Genomic DNA, 7,988 nt, shown 5'->3' with positions numbered 1-7,988 from the left:
GCAAATCATCTCAGTAACAATCATTTATTTTACTCACAAATAATGCAATTTGGTCAAGACTCACTAGGGACTGCTCATCTGTGCTCCCTGTGCTTTCATTGGGGTGGTTCAGCTAAGGCTACAGGATCTGCTTCTAAGATGACCCACTCAGTGCCTGTTCATGGGCTTCCTTACAGCATGTCAACAAAGTTCTAGGAGCAAGTGTTCTCGGAGGCAGGAAGCAGATGCTGTCAGTCTCTTAAGACCTGTGCCAGAAACTGGCTCAGTCATTTCACTGTATTCTACAGGTTTAAACTGACACACAGCCCAAACAGAATGAAAGGGAGGGGACACAGATCCTCACTTCTCAGTGGGGGAGTGTCAGAATGTGTGGCCATAATTTAAATCCAGCACATGCTTCACAAGCTGACAAATAAGTAACATCAAGCAGCCTTGCCTACCCCCAGTTCCTGCTCCCCAGATAAAACCACCTTCAATTTAATTTCTCTAGCATTTATCTCCATGTTTCTACCTTCAGCGATTAGTTTCTCTAGTATTTATGCAGTCTCACAGCAATGATAATAAATATGTAGGCCAGGTGCAGTGGCTCATGCCTGTAGTCACATTTAGGGAGGCTGAGGCAGGCAGACTGCTTGAGCCCACAAGTTTGAGTGCAGCCTAGGCAACATAGCAAGACTCCATTACTACAGAAAATAGAAAAATTAGCCGGGCATGGTGGTGCTAGCCTGTAGTTCTAACTAGTTGGTCGGGGATGAGGTGCAAGGATCATCTGACCCCAGGGAGTGTTGAGGCTGCAGAGAGCCACGACCATACCACTGCACTCCAACGTGAGCAACAGAATGAGTCCCCTTCTCAAAAGAAAAAAAAATTAAGTATGCAATGTTTTCATTACAGGAAACATTTTAAGCAAACTACAATAAAACATGCTTATGCTCTGATTTCTTGGTTTTTCACTTTCAGATACTGCATATTCTGAAGAGGTGAAAAAATTATTCACCTCTTCAGTCCGAGTAATATATTTTGACTACAGTTAACTTTTTTATTGGAATTTCTTCAAGTGCTTATTAACTTTTTTCTAGACTTAGTCTTCCCATACTTTCCAACAGTACTATTAATATAAATATTTCTCAATCCAATTTAAATATTTAGACTTGTCAGCCTACCTCACATTTGTCCAGGAGCCCTCTGTCTGACCCTAATCTGGACTCTCTGGACAGGTAACAACAAGGTGGCAACATTAGGAATGTGAAAACTTCAAATACATTGCAAATATTTTCAGTTAATTAGTTCTGCAGCTACTAAATTTATGTTCAAATGAGTAGAGTCATAGAACATTGAGTTACCCTCTGATGGAGGACATGAAACCACTTTCATCCTTCACACAGGACCAAGACAGTAAGTAAAGTTGAATATGTGCTGAACAGACTATCAAAATATTCCTAAACTTACTAAGAAACTGCATTCTACCTATTCTAGGCCAGATCGATTTTTTATATCCCTCAAATGGGTACAATAGGCAGTTACAGAACTACTCCCAATTTGGCAAGATCCAGAATTTCCTTTAGAGGCTCTGGTGCCAAAGCCTGAGGCCTACTGCTCTTTGCAAGGCTCCAGATTTTTTTTTTTTTTTTTTTTTTTTTTTAGGCGGAGTTTCGCTGTTGTTACCCAGACTGGAGTGCAATGGCGCGATCTCGGCTCACCGCAACCTCCGCCTCCTGGGTTCAAGCAATTCTCCTGCCTCAGCCTCCCGAGTAGCTGGGATTACAGGCACGCACCACTATGCCCAGCTAATTTTTGTATTTTTAGTAGAGACGGGGTTTCACTTTGTTGACCAGGATGGTCTCGATCTTTTGACCTCGTGATCCACCCGCCTCGGCCTCCCAAAGTGCTGGGATTATAGGCGTGAGCCACCGCGCCCGGCCAAGGCTCCAGATTTTAACCAGCAGATCAGTAAGGTACCAATCGGACTCACAGCAATTGTAAGTATGCAGGCCAGGCGCACTGGCTTATGCCCGTAATCACAACACTTAGGGAGGCTGAGGCAAGCAGATCGCTTGAGCCCACGAGTTTGAGAGTAGCCTAGGCAACATAGCAAGTCTCCATTACTACAGAAAATACAAAAATTAGCCGGGCGTGGTGGCGCTAGCCTGTAGTCCCAGCTACATGGTCGGGGATGAGGTGTGAGGATCATCTGACCCCGGGGAGGTCGAGGCTGCAGTAAGCCGAGACCATGCCACGGCACTCCAGCCTGGCGACAGAATGAGACCCCTTCTCAAAAAAAAAAAAATTGTTTTAAGTATGCAATTTTTCATTACAGATAACATTTTAAGCAAAATGCAATAAAACCTTTTTTTTTTTTTTTAAAGACCGGGTTTCACCATGTTGGTCAGGCTGGTCTTGAACTCCCAACCTCAGGTGATCCGCCCGCCTCAGCCTCCCAGAGTGCTGGGATTACAGGAGTGAGCCACCGCGCCCGGGCTGCAATAAAACTCTTAAACCTGGTTGTCAGGCTCTTCCTTTTTTTTTTTTTTTGAGACGGAGTTTCGCTGTTGTTACCCAGACTAGAGTGCAATGGCACGATCTCGGCTCACCGCAACTTCCGCCTCCTAGGTTCAAGCAATTCTGCCTCAGCCTCCCGAGTAGCTGGGACTACAGGCGCGCACTACAATGCCCAGCTAATTTTTGTATTTTGAGTAGAGACGGGGGTTTCACCTTGTTGACCAGGATGGTCTCGATTTCTTGACCTCGTGATCCACCCCCGCCTCGGCCTCCCAAAGTGCTGGGATTATAGGCGTGAGCCACCGCGCCCGACCCCCTTCTCTTTTGTTATATCATTTCACATGGTCATTTAAGATAGGAGAAGCGACTTTGCGGTCACCAGCTCAGGGCCCAAAAGTTTAATTATTGAAGTCACCTCTCTGGAAGTTGCTGTTTGTCGATATGAATTTTAGGTACGAAGTGTACAGTCAGATAAATACTGACAAATGTAAACAAGATAAAGAACATGAGAGCCGGGCGCGGTGGCTCACGCCTGTAATCCCAGCACTTTGGGAGGCCGAGGCGGGTGGATCACGAGGTCAAGAGATCTAGACCATCTTGGTCAACATGGTGAAACCCCGTCTCTACTCAAAATACAAAAAATTAGCTGGGCATGGTGGCGCGTGCCTGTAATCCCAGCTACTCGGGAGGCTGAGGCGGGAGAATTGCCTGAACCCAGGAGGCGGAGGTTGCGGTGAGCCGAGATCGCGCCATTGCACTCCAGTCTGGGTAACAAGAGCAAAACTGCGTCTCAAAAAAAAAAGAACATGAGCCCCGACCTCGCTGCTGCTTCCCAGTGGGCCTTCACCTACTCAGAGGTGCCCACAACCCGAGTGCGACCTCGGTCTACACTACTGGAACGGATACCAGCAGCACACACACAGCAGCCAGCCAAGCGCTCAGGGCGGGTTCGTATTCCCGGTGGAGCCGCAAAACCAGAAGTACAACTGTAGCACCATCCGGACGAGAGGGCGTAGTCAGGTCCGTCGCAACGAATAGCCGCCTGGCTTGTTGATAGGTGTCAGGCAGAGCGTACTGATTGGTCGGTGCAGAGCGAGCCTTCTTCCCTCGATCTCGCGTTGTCAGCGCGTTGCATCACCTCCGCTCGCCTGCTCTTAGCTCTTTTGCCGGCGGAATTGTTACTAGACTTGCTGCCCCGCGCGGCTTCCCAGGTACGCGGGAACTCACAGGTACGCCTATTCTTCCCTGCAGGATCCGGCCCTCAAAGGCGAGGGGTACGCACGCACCCCAAAACAGTAGCATACTATTTAATTTTTAAAAGAACTTGTTTCTTCAGGGCTTTCGTTTTGTTCATTTCCAGCCTTACTGAGTTTATGGTGGCCTTTTTTTAATGAGGTGGTGTTTGAAATGAGTAAAATCTTTTGAAAAGGATAAATTATACATAGTATAAATTGGTACAGCTGTGACTTTATGTATAGGTACTACGTATTTTTGTATGTCTTAGTTTATTACCTTTAACGGCTGCATGATTATTTTATTGATATACCGTAATTTACTTGTCACCATGAATATTTAAATTGTTTTCAGTTATTTGCTTGTAGAAACAATTATTCGGTGAATGTCACTGCATACGTATTTTGTACATTTGCGTGAGTATACCTGTGGAGCATATGTTCATAGGATATATCTAAATTGAGGAAAGGTTTGAAATGGTCCCACCTTGAGGTTACATTTGACATAATTATGAAGACCTAAGAATAAAAAGGGGAAACAGAAATGGATTTAGAGGAGAATGGAAAAGAAACAGACTTCTAGGTAGAAGCCATATGATATGACTTGATGATTAATTGGATGTGTCTGTCTTCCGAGTAGTGTCAGGGTGACTCAGAAATGCATTGCCTAGGTAATGGGAAGAATATTGGAACTGCTAATACGGTAGAGTTAAAAAGGGAAGCAACTGTGGAAAGAAAGATTATGAAATTTAAAACAAAACAATGGTTTTAGTGTGCGTTTCCAAAATACATTGAGGCGAAATACTATGAAGAGAATGTGAATAATTTGAAGTGAATGTCAAGGAGAGTGGTCTCGAAATTGCTGAACGGGAAGTTGAGGTTAAGGTGGCCTGAAGGAGTTGTGGAACAAGGAAGAATGAAGGGCCTGGATTATAAGAATGAAGTAAAGGGGATGGCATCCCTCTGCACAACCTGGCAAGGTTAACTACCTTGTCCCCTGCCCTGTGGTTGCTGGATGCTGTTGTGTATGTGCAGCTCTCCAGTGGATACGATGGGCCATAGCAATCCTGTGATTTATGCATGGAGGCCGCTTCTCCTCAGCAGCCGCCATAGCCCGGTCACTGGAACATGGTTCTTCCTGAATAGTCAATGCTGTTATACTGAGTCTTTATGCTTGACATAATAGTGCAGTGATTTTTAATTTTGGGGGGAAAGCAGAGATTCCCTAAAAAACACTGTAGAAACTGAATGAGCTGGCCAGGCACAGTGGCTCATGCCTGTAACCCCAGCACATTGGGAGGCCGAGGCAAGAGGATCGCTTAAGCCCAGGAACTGAAGACCAGCTGGGCAACATGGCAAAACCCTGTCTCTACAAAGAATACAAAATGAACAAACGAACACAAAAAACTGAGTGTGGTGCTGCACACCTGAAGTCTTAGCTACTTGGGAGACTAAGCTGGGAGGATCACCCAAGCCCAGGGAGGTCAAGGCTGCAGTGAGCCATGATTGTACCACTGCACTCCTGCCTGGGTGACAGAGTAAGACACTGTCTGGGAAAAAAAAAAGTTATGGCCCTCTTCTCAGAAAGTTTATATCTTATTTTCTCAAAAATAAAAATTCAGATACACATTCCTGAATAATTGTGAGAACAGTGCAAGAGTGGTGATGTTCAGACTTTGATGTGAATTTTCATTCCCTAGGGATCTTGCTAAAATGCAGGTTCTGACTCCTAGGTTCAAGGTGAGGCTGGTAAGTCTCCATCTGTAATAAGCTCCCATAGGCTGGGCGCAGTGGCTCACACCCATAATCCCAGCCCTTTGGGAGGCTAAGGCAAGCAGATCACAAGGTCAGGAGTTCCAGGCCAGCCTGGCCAACATGGTGAAACCCTGTCTCTACTAAAATAATACAAAAATTAGCTGGGCATGGTGGTGTGCACCTGTAATCTGAGGCAGGAAGCTGAGGCAGGAAAATTGCTTGAACCCAGGAGGCAGCGGTTACAGCGAGCCGAAATTGCGCCACTGTACTCCAGCCTGGGCAACAGAGCAAGACTCTGTCTTAAAAAAAAAAAAAAAAAAAAGCTCCCATAGATGTGGGCCATTGTAGGACCAGCCTTGAAGAAGTGACAAAGGTCTTAGAAGTTATGAACAAATGTGTTGATATCTAAAGGTCTGTTAGTCTTCAGATAACAATCTCATAAGTTTCAGTTGGCCTCTGATAAGGTACCCAATGTACCTAAATAACTCAGTAATTGCACAAACATTTCTTTTGATTCTTGAAAGGCTAGAGGTTGTAGTAAGATTTGAACATCTAAAACCTTGCAATTTCTGTTTAATACTTTTTAATGGTATACTGTGATCAGAAATAGCTATTTCAGTTAATTAAACAGCCCAACTGTTCTTATCCTGTTTTTTCTTTTTTTTTTTTTTGAGACGGAGTTTCGCTCTTGTTACCCAGGCAGAGTGCAATGGCGCGATCTCGGCTAACCGCAACCTCCACCTCCTGGGTTCAGGCATTTCTCCTGCCTCAGCCTCCTGAGTAGCTGGGATTACAGGCACGCACCACCATGCCCAGCTAATTTTTTGTATTTTTAGTAGAGACGGGGTTTCACCATGTTGACCAGGATGGTCTCGATCTCTTGGCCTCGTGATCCACCCGCCTCGGCCTCCCAAAGTGCTGGGATTACAGGCGTGAGCCACCGTGCCCGGCCCTTTTCTTAAATTAAACTCAGAAGCACTCATACATCTGAAAATTTAATGAAGGTGAAAGAAAATGAAAGATACTACTTGTCACAGACTTTTTTTTTTTTATAAAGAATCAATAACTTGCTTAGACTATGATGCTTTTGATGCTTTCAGAACTGAGGTATGTAGGTGTCTTTTCCTGTAGAGTTGATTATCCTGGACTGTTGTGGTTCTTGAGTACTTAAGGTTTTTTATCTTCTCTGTTGTTCTCTTATTAGCAATTCTATTCCCTTCTAATCTGCTGTTGACTTGGAAATTTTGCACCCACCTTGTTAATTAAGAATAAATAGAATTTGGGAAGGAAAGGTCTCAAGAATGCTCACTAGATGCTTAAGTCAGCTCACTAGATACTTAAATCACAGATTGATCAAGTGTCTCTGAACGAGGTTATTAGCAAAACGTTTAAAAGACACTTTAAGACTTCTCACTAGAGACTAAACTTATCCTTCATAAAAATCATGAATAAGAAATAAAAAGGGTAAAATGGAAAATTGGAATCTATATTCGAATGTGAGATTCTCATCTTTTTAAGATTTTTAAAGTTATACCAGTTTTCCTCAAAGAGAAGATGAAGTTATTTCAAGAGAACTGATTTCTGTCATGTGAGTGTAGGTAAGAAAATTCGTAGTTACTTTGAGATTTTTTTCTTCAGATTGTTAATGAGTTTTTGCACTGTCAGATAGAATTTCCAAGATTTTCTTGCTTACTTTTGGAAATAATTGTCTACCATTACTGAATATTAAGTAATACCAAGTACCTTTCCCTCACCATATACAAAAATAACTCAATATGATTCTTGGTCTAAATGTAAGCTAAAAGTCTGTAACCTTGTTTAGGTAATGGTTTATTAGATGACACCAATAGCTTAAGCAACAAAACCAAAAATAGACAAATTGGGCATCATTAAAATTAAAAATTTTTGTGTTTCAAAAATACTATCACTAAAATAGAAAGACAGCCCACAGAATAAGAGAAGCTTTTTACAAATCATATATCTTCTAAAGGATTTGTATCCAGAATGTATAAATAACCCTTAAAATTCAACCATAAAAAGACAGCCTAATTAGAAAATAGGCAAAGGGTAAATAAATATCTATCCAAAGTGGATACACAAATGGCCAATAAGCACATGGAAAGATGCTCAGCATCATTAGTCTTTAGGGAAATGCAAATCAAAACCACAAGATACTATTTAACATCTCCTAGGATGACTGTAATCCAAAGATGGACAATAAGATGTGTTAGGTAGGATATAAAGACATTAGAATCCTTATTCACTGCTGAGGGAATGTAAAATAGTACAGTCACCTTGGAAAACATTTTGGCATTTTCTCAAAAAGTTAAATACGGAATTATCATGTGACCCAGAAATTCTCCCTCTAGTTGCATACCCAAGAGAAATGAAACGTAGATCCCCACAAAATTTTGTACACGAATGTTCCTAGCAGCATTATTCACAATAACTGAAAAGCGGAAACAATACAGGTGTCCAAGAAATGATGAATGGATAAACAAA

At 42.9% G+C, this 7,988-nt stretch overlaps 1 protein-coding gene and 1 non-coding gene across 3 annotated transcripts in view; both read left to right on the top strand.

The window, feature by feature from the left end:
• Window positions 1-3,632: 3,632 nt before the first annotated feature.
• Window positions 3,633-7,988, top strand: part of IARS1 (isoleucyl-tRNA synthetase 1) — a 75,560-nt gene continuing 71,204 nt past the window's right edge. Inside the window, exon 1 of one of the 2 annotated variants that reach the window (XM_012472202.3) lies at window positions 3,633-3,728. The gene's annotated coding sequence lies outside the window, so the exon portion shown is untranslated. The remainder of the gene's footprint in view (window positions 3,729-7,988) is intronic. The other variant, XM_012472201.3, reaches the window with a different exon arrangement.
• LOC135268734 (small nucleolar RNA SNORA84) lies at window positions 4,731-4,863 on the top strand. The gene has a single exon (XR_010337091.1). It is a non-coding gene; the product is annotated as a small nucleolar RNA SNORA84 (small nucleolar RNA).

This window comes from Aotus nancymaae, unplaced genomic scaffold (assembly GCF_030222135.1).
Source record: "Aotus nancymaae isolate 86718 unplaced genomic scaffold, 86718_ANA_hifiasm-v0.15.2.pri h1tg000041l, whole genome shotgun sequence".
Lineage (NCBI taxonomy): Eukaryota > Metazoa > Chordata > Mammalia > Primates > Aotidae > Aotus > Aotus nancymaae.
The sequence above is the reverse complement of the archived record's forward strand: the minus strand, read 5'-3'. Positions and strand labels throughout refer to the sequence as shown.